Genomic DNA, 12738 nt, shown 5'->3' with positions numbered 1-12738 from the left:
CAGTATCCGCAATTCTCTGAATCCATTGACAACCACAACAAGAATATCTTTGCTGGTCAGCATTAAATCTGTAGAAGGAGAAACAGACCCTGGATATCTTCATATTGTTTGTACTCTCTGCCATATTCAGCCTACACTGCAGCGGCCTTCTTGTCTTCAACAAAAATAATGTAGTATTTGTGGAATGTAAGAAATTGGGTTATAGTTGAGAGCATAGGATGGCCCACACAAGTTATACAAAGAGTCCTTGTTGGTGTGAACCACAAAAGTCACAAAATAATTCTGGGCTTAACCATGTGGTAGCTTGGCACAAAGCAGTCAGGCTTAACTTAGAATAAACTTGTATTTTCATTTTATTACTGTTTGGGTGCTGCATAAAGACTACAACACAGGAAAATGGCAAACCAACTTACAACACATAAATGTTATCAAACAAAATGACACCACAATAATCAAAATGCAATCAGTAGAACCGGAGATATGAGTTTTCAAAGTTTTTAGGTGAAATCGGCACCAAGAAACACAAAATGCCACTTATCTGGTCCCTCTAGGCCGGTGAAAGTCACAAGCTCAGGCCGACCCTGATGGAACTTAGGTCGGATTTGGGGACCAGTTTAGTCTAGCTGTAAAGTTACTTTCTTAATGTCCACGTGAAAAGATTTGTTTGCATTGGTGGGAGCCACAGAAAGGAGGCTGTCGGCACCAAGAACAGGTTTAGTGTCCAGGATGGTTGCTGCTGTAGTACGAACAGACGGTCACCGCTGAAGCTTCGTGTTGAATGATCGCAACAGAAGGTATTGTCGGAGTGAAGAGCCAGTGCCCCTGGAGCTTTGCATTGGCAGTCGTCGTAGGTGGTTGATTCTCAAAGCGAAGAGGTCATTTGGTGGTTGCAAGAATTCCAAAACTTCTATATCTTTACCTTTTCTTCAGGAGGAGTTTTGACTGATGCCAGCTGGGGGCAGAACCTTGTGGGAGTACCACTTGAGGATCAGGACTCACTCCAGCAGAGGTTAATAGCATCACTCAGGCAAATCCAGCCAGGTCAAGTTGGTCCTGGTCTGTGGGGCATTTGTGGGCAGGCCAAAGTAAGTTTGTTGTATCCCTGTAGCTCACACAGGAGGTCAGCCAACTGAACCTTGGAGTCACCCTTTGAAGAAATGATTGGACCTGCTTGCCTTGAACCCAGGCTACAATCAGTAGGACAGTCCCTCTTTCTTTGACAGCAGGATAGTCCATCTGAATCTTCCATAGATCCAGGGTTGTTCTGATGAGAGGTTCTGAAGGTCCCTCTTGTATTCCTGACACCAGCCTTTGTATGTGGGAATTCTCTGACCTACCCCTAAAACTAGAGCCAGGACCAGCTGAAGAACTGACCAGAACCAAACTGTCTAGGGTGACAATGGCAGTTGCAGGTCTGGTGTCAGGTTGGTTTGTGTGTGCTGCAGGCAGGGCCCTTTCATGCCTCGCTAAAAAGTCACCCACTTGCTACGACGAGTCAGCTTTTATCAGGTGAGTCAATGCTAGGGGCTACTGGCCCTTTCTGGCAAGAGAGCTCATGCTGGCAAAGAACAAGTGTTCTGTTCCTTCCGAAAGTGAATGAGCACTGAAGATGCCTTTAAATCTTCTTTTTATCTTATCACATTTGTTGAGCATTCAAAGGCAGAGGTCAAATGGCACCTTATGTCTTACAAATTGCTGCTTATTTTAACCTGGAGATTGGTGTTTGCTTTTCTTTCTTTGACTGCAAAGTTAGAGGATTTTGTAAACTGAGATGTCTGACAAGGGAGTGTGAAATGGAAGGCTATATAGGCTGTCTGGTTTCTTCTAACACAACATTTAAATAGCGTGTAAATGAAATGTACAAATGTTTTTTTTAAAAATAGCAGTTAGGAAACACTTTTTTTCTGGAATTCTGATGTTTGATGGAAACAAAGATTTTGTTAGGATCAAACCAAATCAAAACACTCTCACTGTTGACATTCAAATGATAAATATTTGCTGAAACCTGATTTTCACACATTTGTGATGGTACACTATATAGTTTAATCAGTAAAACTACATGTCATTGGGGGGGTTTACGCCCATTTCAATGGAAATTGTGCTGTTTGTAAACAAGAGTGCTTCCCCATCATGCTTCAGTAATGTATTTATTAAAAGTGAGAGTATTAAGCATGAAATGAGAAACATTCCTCCCTCCCTGGTGGCAGTGCTTATAGTGAAGTAAGACGCAAGTCAGGTGTCATGTATACCCTTTATGTGGGCTAGATTCTTATTATACGTGGAGCAAGGGTTTAGTCTATTTAATCAAAATAAAATCATTTTTTGTTCAGCAGACCTGTTGAACTCACATTTTTGAAGGTACTGTCATATGTGATAATAAAGAAAAGGGTGACTCTGGAAAATAAAATATTTGCCTAGAGTAACTCAATTTGAGACCAGTATATATTTCAAGTAGGTCAAGTAGATTATTCAAGTCACTAAACCTGCAAGTTTGATAACAAATATGATTTTTTGAGGTCTGTCTCTGATATGTAATCAGGGAAGGGTACACATCCCCCGAGCAATCCTGTCAGGAAATCTCCTGCACCTAGGCTTCCTTTTTCTCACTGTCTGGAAACAGTACATAGCCCACAAAAGCAGAGTGATTCACGGTCATGTGACCCAGGACACTGCCAGAAAGCACAGTTGGTTTGGGCATACAAATGCCAACTTTCTAAAAGTATACAAAAAAGTGACTGATGGAATGTTTAAATTAATTTCAGCAACTGGTAATTACTCGGGCCGCATCCCAGTCCATCATTGTTTTGCCCACCATGCCAACTCATCTTAGACCGAGCCATATGTATTTTAGTCTTGACCCTGCTCCAGTGGGAGCAGTTCAGCCCAAGCTGCCCTGACGTGGGTCCCATGCACACTGTGCCACTGGAACTAAGCTGTACCTGGCTGATGAGTCCTAATCAGGGCAGCATAGGTCCTAGCTTGCTTGTTTTCTGGTTCAGGGAAGACCTGGACTAGCAGGGCAGACTAGAGTGTTTACATCAGAGCAGGGTCAAGACTGGTCTCTATATGGCTGGGTAAAACCGAGGTTACACGGTGTGCAAAATAACAATGAACTGGGAGGGTGCCTTGAGCAATTACCAGTAGGCAAGATTAATTCAGAAAGTTCTATCCATTATTTATTTGTATATTTTAAAAGTGGCATTTCAAAACTACAATTTATAATCTGACTTCACCATTAAAGAGAATTTTAAATTGCAATTCATTTGAGTGTAAACATAATTCTCTACTTGCTCCCAATCTGAAGGTAGCACTTATTAAAGGTGATAAAGAAACCCAGTGTTCTAGTTTAGATGTTAAGCCATGTAATAACTAACACACATGTCCTACTTTTTAAATACCAGGCCCCAAGGGTGGTCTGGGCCTACTGTAGGGGTGACTTTTATGTTTTAAAAAGGAAGATTTAGGCCTGGCAAACATTAATTTTGCCAGGTCTAATGACAGTTCAAAACTGCAGTGTGGCCTCAAGTGGAAGGCCCCAGACATGTTTTACAGTGCTACTTTAGTGGGTGACACAATGAGTAGTGCTACCCACTAGTAGCATTTAATTTACATGCCCTGGGTTACAGGTATTACCATTTACCAGGGACTTACTAGCAAGTTAAATGTGCCAATTAGGTGTAGTCCAATTTTGCCATGTGGTAGGAGAGAGCACAAGCAATTTAGCACTGGTTAGTAGGATAAAGTGCACAGAGTCCTAATGCCAACAAAAACAGGTTTGCAAAAACAAAAATGGGTCACTCTGTATTCCTTAACACAAGGGAAATGAAGCTACAAATAAATAAGTGCTCTGCAAGGATTACAATTCTAAACAAAAGATTATACTTGTTAGGTTTAGAAAATAATGGATTTATAAAGTATGAGAGAACGTAGCTAACTTATTTTTCAAAGCCAAAGAAACACAACAAAAGATACAGATGTTTCAGTTTTGTATTTGGAGCATAAGTTTCAAGAGACTGATCATTTGAACAAACAGGTGCTCCAAGTGATGGCACAGTGAGAAGTGAAAATCAGTGAACCATGACAAATGAAAGAAATACAAAAAAACAACCAGTATTTTCATTATGTTCGGGATCCACCTGTACTGCGATACATAACACAAGGGTTAGTGGTCAAGTGGTTACATGCCTCAAGTCGTCCTCATGTATCCATGTACATGATGCACGAATGCACATGCTTTGGATCCATCCCACCACCTCATTCAAACTTTGGGTTAGCGGTCTAGTGGTTGTACACCTTATGCCGCCCTGATGGACCGGTGATGTGAGGTCGTCGCATCGGATTGTTTAGAGATGCACCTTTTCACAGACTGCAGATGAGTTCTTGAATTGGACGTGCATTATCATAGAAGTTCACAAGAGGTAAGAACGCTTTTGCTTTTCACTTGTTGGTTTTGGTTGCATGTCACTGCATTTTGGACTTAGTCTCTAGCAGCCCCCAGCATTTCTGCAAGGTTTTCGCATTTGCTATATCCAGCACCACTTCATGGGCCGTACCTTACTCCGATTTATTCTTCTTTGTCCCAGTATATATTTCATGACATTTGGTATAGCATGCTTTGACTTGTCATATGTAGTCTCGTTGGTATTCTATGTCAGGACCGAAGGCTCTGATTATGCTTCTTTTTCTTCACTTTAATTTACTCAGCAGCCAATTAGTAGCAATTAAAACAAAACACGACATATCCCATGAATCAATGGCATCACCAGACCAATCATAGAGCCCCCAACCCTATATAACATGCTAATCACATTAACATCTCCTCTTTCTTTGTTGCTCCGCAGCCAATTAAGTACCCTTTGCATATTTTCGCCATTTTGTGTGTTTCGTATTTACTTCATTTTATACTTTGCATTGGGTGGATTAATCAGCTTGATATTGTGCACACTCGCATACGTGTGGTCTTTTTCCCCCTATTGCTCATGCTTCCGACACCCTGTCAGCACGCCCGCAGGCCGTATTCCTTTGATTTCAGAAGTCTTCTGGCTTACTGGTTTCCCCTCTTCCGTATCTCAGGTTAGTGTTTGGGAGCGTATTTTGCAACCCCTCATGGGGCTTGCCGCCGCTCTAAGTGTTGTTGGTGGAATGGGAGCAGGCGAGTGAGGAGGCATGTCTCTGACATGCAGTCCTCTTTTCATTTCTAGGTAGACCACGCGCATCTCTGCTGGTTGATCTCCCGGCACATACGAAGTGCAACTGAACATGGTGAGATGAGTGTTTACACCTATGGCCTTCTGAGTCCCTTTTACTTCCTGTACTACACTCTGTGAGTGCTCACAAAGGGCTTGAATAATTCTAATTAGGCTTTGCCTATTTTCCTCATACTTTTAGGCAGGGCTTCCTCCACGCTCTAAATTAGCACATTGACTCTCTTGCTAGAGCTATCTTTTTTCCTGCCTTGAGATCATCAGCTCCTAACTATTACTGCTACTACTGCCCTGATTATAGCCTGTCAGCATGCCCCAGGATGGTGATGAGATTCTGAGCCCTTTAACTATGACGAGCTTACAGGGTCATTTGAACATGATCATGTTTGCGCACTTGATTCAGGGGTGTGCCTTACGGTAAACAAAGCTTTGGCCCAGGCGATCTGGCCTATTAAGCAGCACCTACTGGGGTTTGCCTAGCGATAGGAATGGATTTCCCCCTCTACACCCCTTGGCAGTGATGAATCACTGATTCCCTAGGATTCTTCAGATCATAAGGGCCCTAAAGACCCCCCATGCTGTGGATTTCGAAAGTTTTGTCAGGTCTCTGGTGTAAGACCATGACTACAGCACCTCTGACTCTAAATCCAAAGCCCAGGAGGATTCAGACTCCTCCACCTTCAGTCAGGCCTCAGATCCGGGCGATGACTCCACCCCCCAGAAGCGTGCAAAGAAAACACATCATACCCAGGAGTCTTTGCAGCCCCCCAGTGTACTCACCCAGGGCAACCATTTGGACATCTTTGGCAGAGGTGTCAGATTACGTGGAATCTCACATTCGCCACAGATTTGAGAAGAAGGTCAGATCTCGGCTGAGATCCAGATGTCCCACACAAGACTTTCCTTCCAAGGTCCTGGAGACCCCTGAGATAGACCCTACGTTGGCCACTTACCCTGAATAAATTCTCAAAAGACCCCAAAAAGGGCATCAACCGTGCCTTGTGTGGGTGCCAGGACAAACTCCTGGATATTACCCACCCCATAATGAAGATCATTGAGCTGGGATTTCATGCTAAAGAGCCGGGGACTGCCACTGATCTTGAGATCTTAGTTGGTGGGCCCCAGTGCACCCTCTGCTTCATGGGGAATGCAAATAGCGCAATTTCAAGTGAGCGTCGCCGCTCCATCCTCATAAAAATGGGCCCAAAACTTGCTGACCTAGCACCAGCTGAAGCTGGACCCTTAGCTCAAGGTCTACTCTTTGGTTCTCCTTTTCTGAAGGAACTTTCCAAATTTGCAGCCACATACGTAAATCTTGATAAAGCTCAGGCATCAATAAAGAAGGTTCTCTGACCACTTTTTTGAGGGGCCGGACACTTTTGAGGGCGAGCATTCGACTGCAACTTCAATCAAGGCGGCCAATGAGGCTTCTACCATCAAGGCAGGGGAGGTTACCAGAAACCCAACTCCCCTCCTCTACCTTCCAACCCACCCAAGAGCTGGTCAGCGAAGATTCCGCAGAGGCAGAGCTAAAGTGATTCATTCATCCTACCAGGATGCAGAGTCTACAAGTGAGAATAATATCCTTTTCATATGTGATTTTGGGAGAGGGGGAAGGACGGGGTTGTTCCTTCACAATTGGCACAAGATTACTCAGGATGCCTGGGTTCTGGAGACAAACCAAGGCTTCAAGCTGGAGTTTTCCCTTCAAGATCAGGAGTTAATGTCCACAGAAGTGACAGACCTCTTTCTCAAAGGAGCCATAGTCGAATCCTCTCCCCACCCTCTGGGTTTCCTCAGTCCGATTTTCTTGGTAGACAAGAAGGGTGGTGGTTCCCCCTGGTTCTGAATCTAAAACAATTTAATAGGTGGATCATTTGCCGTCACTTCAAGATGAAAGGCATCCATCTATTACAGGATATTCTGCAGACGTGGGAGTGGATGGTTTGAATAGACTTATAGGATGCTTATCTAACAGTCCCTATCTTTCCCCTCCATCAGCGTTTCCTCCATTTTCTTTGGAAAGTACGATGCTTCGAATACAACGTCCTTCCTTTTGTTCAGTCTTCTGCGCCTTGGTGCTTCACAAAGGTAGCAGAATATCTTCAAGCCAAGGGTGTGCATCTAATCATTTACCTGAACAACATCATCATTATGGCTCAATGCCTTCAACTGGTTTTGTCTCACCTGGAATGGACAATCTCTCTCCTTAAGATCTGGGCTTTACTGTCAACGACCAGAAGTTGATCCTGATTCTTACACAGCGAATGGAGTTTTTAGGGTTCCATGTAGATGCTCTCTTGACCCAGTTCATTCTTCCCCCTCTCAAGGTTTGCAACATCAAGAGAGAATTGAGATCGATGTTGTGCAAACGGACTGTATCATTGAAGGTGATTGCCCGAGTGGTGGGCCTATTGTCTTCATTGATCCAGGCCATTTTCCCGGGCCCCCTTCATTACAGGGCTCTCCAATGGCTAAAAATTTATTATTTCCGGAAGGGTATCTCAACCTCAGAGTAGGTCCCTCTATTGGGGGAGACTCGGACAGAAATGCAGTGGTGGCTACAGCACATGGATGCCTGGAATGGCAGGTCAATATTTGGGACCTCCCCGGACATTGTGATGGACTCCGACACCAGCTGTTGGGGTTGGAGAGCTTAAAGCAATCCATTTTCCACAGGGGGTTGCTGGTCCCTGATGGAGCTAATGCTTCACATCAATTGCTTGGAGCTGCTGGCGGGATCCTTTGACATCCGGAGTCTTTTGCCAGTCAAAACAGACTGTTGTATGCTTCTTTGGATGGACAACATCTCCGCCATGAGATATGTCAGCAAACTGGGCGGGTCAAAGTCTTGTATTATGGCGGAAATAGCCACAAATCTTTGGCATTTCTGCCTTCATCACCAGATCTCGGTGGTGGCAGAATATCTTCTGGGTAGAAACAACTCTGTGGTGGATTGGCAATCACTCCATCTTCTAGATTACAGAAATGTGAGATTTCATCCCAAAGTATTTTGGGCCTTGCAAACTCAATGGGGTCCCTTTTCCATAGACCTTTTTTACATCCCGTCACAACACTCAAATGAACAGGTTTTTCAGCTGGCGTCCGGAGGCGGAGGCCTTAGCAGCCAATGCGTTTATTCAGGATTGGTCACCATTCCGGGGCTACGACTTTCCCACCTTCATGATGATTCCCAGGGTTTTGGCGCAGGCCTGTCAACAGGGGGCCCATCTGATTCTGGTGGCTCCTCTGCAGAGAGCTCCAGCCTGGTTCCCAGTTGTTTTAGAAATGAACTTCACCCCCTCGATATTGATCCCGTACCACTGGAACCTGCTTCTGGATCCAGCTGACCTTCCACATCCTTTGATCTTGTCAGAACGCCTCTCTTGTAGCATGGAGATTTTCATTGGCCATCAGGCACGCACAAACACTATTCCTCCACTTGGAAACAATGGTGTGATTGGTGCAATACACGGACCACTGATCCCTCTTCAGTGGATTGCAGGTTGGTCTTGAATTTCTTGTCTTCTTTGGCCTCCTCTGGCTTAGCCTAAAGATCGGTTAATAATTATAGCTCAGTCATCTCAGCTGGTTATTTGCCTGTGCATGGTAAACCTGTGGGTGAGCTTCCAATTGTTTGTAAACACCTTAAAGACATTCGGTTGTCCAACCTTCCTCGCTTGAGGTATTCCTCCTTTTGGGAAGTGAGTGTGGTATTACGATTCCTGGAAGCTTGGCCGACCAACAATTATTTTTCTAGGAAGCAGCTCTCAGCCAAACTTACCACGCCTTTGTGCCTCATTGCATGTAAAAGGGTCTCTGATGTCAGAGCGTTGGATTTAGCCAGCACAGTTTTCTCTCTAGACGGAGTGACTCTCCATATCTCTTAGAACACAATGCGATACCAGGTCGGTATCTTGCCCTGTTTTTGCTGATAATACTAAGCTTTGTGTGGTACAGTGTTTAGAAGCTGTTTAAAAGCTTACGAGGTAAGTAGAGCGGAATTTCGTACTGATATGTGAGGTCAGTCACTAATTTCCTTACAGAAGCTGTTCAAACCTGTTCAAACCTGTCACTTCAGCCACTCTAGTCAGGTGGATGCGATAGCTTCTAAATAAGGCAGACATTGATACTGCTAAATTTAGCACCCATTCAGCGAGGGGAGCCATGGTGTCTAAGTCTTTTGCTTTAGGTTCTCGTTTTGAGGACATTTGAAGGGCGACTGATTAGTCCTCCGAATTCATTTTCAAGTCGTTTTATTGTAAGCCTGTTGTAGACATTGCATTAGTTGTGGTGGATCAGCTTTAAACAAGCATATCATAGACCCTGGTCCTGCCATAGAATAAAACAATTCTAGCATTCCTGTTAAGAATGTTTCAATTCTATTAAGGACAGGGAGGTGAGGATTATCTCACCCGCACTTTGGTTATTTATATAACTATGATGTTTATCTATTGTCATGTAATTTCCTGTTGTTTATGGATTATTACTTTTCTTTAGTCTCCCCTTAAGGAAATGACGACAAGTGAGCTTTCATGTGATGCCTGATGAGCAGAGCTGCGTTCCTGGGTCATCTCTAGTCGTTTGCCATCCGGCTGATGAGATGGTGCAGAATTCTTCGGAGTCCCGTTCTGGAGTCTATTGTGCAAGGACTTGAGTTTTCTTTTGGTGGTTATTTCTGCATTGAAGTTGAGACTGTTCTCTGTTTCGCTTCAAGCAAAGAAAGAGGAGATGTTACTGTGATTAGCATGTTATATAGGACTGAGGAATTCATGATTAGTTAGGTGATGCCCTTGATTCATGGGATAAGTACCGCTTTGCTTTACTTGCTTCTAATTGGCTGCTGAGTGAATAAAAGCAAAGAAAGAGAAGCACAATCCTCACCTCTGTCCTTTCTAGAATTTAAAAATTCTTGACGTGAACGCTAGAAAAAAAAAATTTCACCTTCTGTTGTGCACGTTTCATTTAGCACTTAGTACCAGTGATGTGTCAGCATTCTGCACACCTGTGCTCCAGCTGAAGCAACTCTTGTTTGCCATTTTCTTGTTTTCTGAGTCCTGGCATTTTTACGCGTTGGCTTGGTCTAGGCAGCCTTTGGTTGCCCCCCATGAGTTGTTTTATCTCCCTCATTGTGCGCTCTTTACCCAGTTGGTATACACGCTGATACATGAGCCACCGCTGTTCTTGGGTTGGATCACACAACCAAGCCCTTACTCGCGCGTCACAGAGACAGAGCGCGTTTTCTGCACTGTGTCGTAGACCTTTTTTATGCCTAACTTCTTGTGTATTTGCTTTCAAATCATTCATAGGTTTTGTAACACCGTACGACATAGGTGTTTTTTCCTTGCAGCACGCAGTGACTTTTCAGCCATTATTTGGACCATGTTGGAGCTGTTGTTTTTGCACACCTTATACGCATGACGTAATTCTGCGTGCATCGCACGTCTGTCACACTCTCTTGCACTGTAGCCTTTTTAGTGTTCGATATATATTCGGATGTTGACATCGGCACGCCGTTCATGATAAGGTATGCCAGTACCTAACCCTTATTTCGAGCATTATCGAAACACATGTTTTTCACTATAACGGTATGACACTAGTCAAGTGACCATGCACAGCATGCCCATATGCACACTATTTCTTATGTGCACGACTCCTCTGGCAGTTATTTCCGCACGTTTTGGTATGTACCTCATTTGTATACATTCCCCCATGGCTCAGTGCATGGGTTTTTCTCTTTTCTCTTTCCTACAGAAATAAAATCTTGTATGCTTGTCTTTGATTTGCACCAGATTAATCGGGTTAGGCAAGACATCTTGTTCTGTTTTTTTGCCTTCTCTTACTCAGGCGGGGCACCACTCCAAGAATTTCAGGCCTAACAGGACAAAAGCAAAAAAACAATTAATATGGAAAACAAATTGTTTGATCAGTTGTTTTAAACCACATGAAAACTCTTACAAAGTACTTTGGCAAAGGGTCTGATAACTTGATAACTAAGGGCCCTATTTAGTCTGTCAGAGAAAGTATTCCACTGCAATGGCAACAGAGTATCTCCTCTGCCAAACCCTCAGTCCCCTGTCCAATTTTGAGTTGGGCGGATCATAAAGTTTATGCCAACGGACTAAAACTTACTCCATGTGTAAAACTTTCTCCAACAGCCTGACAGTGTAAGAGTTGTCAAAGAGAGCACATTACACTGTAAGCACTATTTAGGGTGGATGGCACTATCTTCTTTTTCTTGTCCTGCACCACCAGGAGGTACAAGAAAGACAGAAAAAAAATAATGATCCCCACATCATGGGAGAAAACTCCCATGGTGTGAGGGCCATCACTTTTTTTTTTTTCAAAAACATGCTCCTGCTTTGGAGTTTATTTTTGAAAAAAAAAAATGTTTGGAATGGTTTTACATTTGGCCAAGATGTTTGATGATATCGTCCGTCAAAATTTTTCACCATTGACAGGAACTGCCGTGATTGAGGTTTCTGCCATTAAATAGAGATGAAAGTGTGGACGGCAGGCATCTCTCAATTTAGTGGATAGAGTAAAGAGAGAGTGGCAGATATAAAGTCCTCTGCCCTCGTCTGCTTCTAATCCATCTGCCAAACCCTAAATCAGTCCTGAAATCTCCTAAAAAACTTTAAAAAGCATAAGAAGCTCTGTATGGCTTTTACAAAAGTAGGTCAAGGATTGCTGAAACTTTCTTAGCTTCCATATTAACTCGCAGTGGGCAAATGATGTATCTCAAAGCTTCTACAGATGTGGCATAAAATACACACTTGTCAAGTATGACAATAAGGTGATGGTCTGTTAATCTCTGTAAGGTTACCGTAACATGTTGCATATGAATGGTCATAGATTCAAAGTAAATCTGGATATGATCTAAATATACAACACAAAATACATCAAAAATCCTTTCAGCAGCAAGGATGTTACAGAGGCTGAAAGCCTTGACTTTATATTCAAACAGGCCAAACTTAGACTGAAACACAGTTTTCCATTCATCACCCTCTCAGGCTCTAATAAAATGGTATGTTGCCTTGAGCTCAAGCTTGGTATAATATGGTGTTTGTTTTATAGGATCCAAAAGAGCAGATATCAGTGCTAATGGATACTTGCTTTTATTGTATTAGTATTGAGTGTTCCGTAGTCAACACATTTTCTTAATGCACCCCCTTTTTGCTTGCAAAAAAATAAAGCACAATAGACTGGTGACTGTTCTAGTAAACCCGTTGGCTAAGATTTTATTTAAGTATTGTGTAAGCTAGTGTTTTTTTATTGTGGGAGAGCATAATTAATCTACATGATATAGATGTTCCAGGTTCTAAATCAATCTGGCAATTATAGTTTTGACGTGGAGGCAATACTTGTTTTTTTATTGTCCTGATAATAAGATAGTAAAATAGCTGTGCAGTAGATAACTGGAGGTGACATTATTCCTAATAAAAGCTTTAAGGCTGACTGTGAACTTGATCCTTAGTTATTAAACAATAATTCATGCAATAATCGGAATTGTTATTGTGCCCCAATCAAAACA

The sequence above is a fragment of the Pleurodeles waltl genome, chromosome 7, assembly GCF_031143425.1.
Source record: "Pleurodeles waltl isolate 20211129_DDA chromosome 7, aPleWal1.hap1.20221129, whole genome shotgun sequence".
In the NCBI taxonomy this organism is placed as follows: Eukaryota; Metazoa; Chordata; class Amphibia; order Caudata; family Salamandridae; genus Pleurodeles; species Pleurodeles waltl.
Note: the sequence above shows the minus strand (reverse complement) of the source record.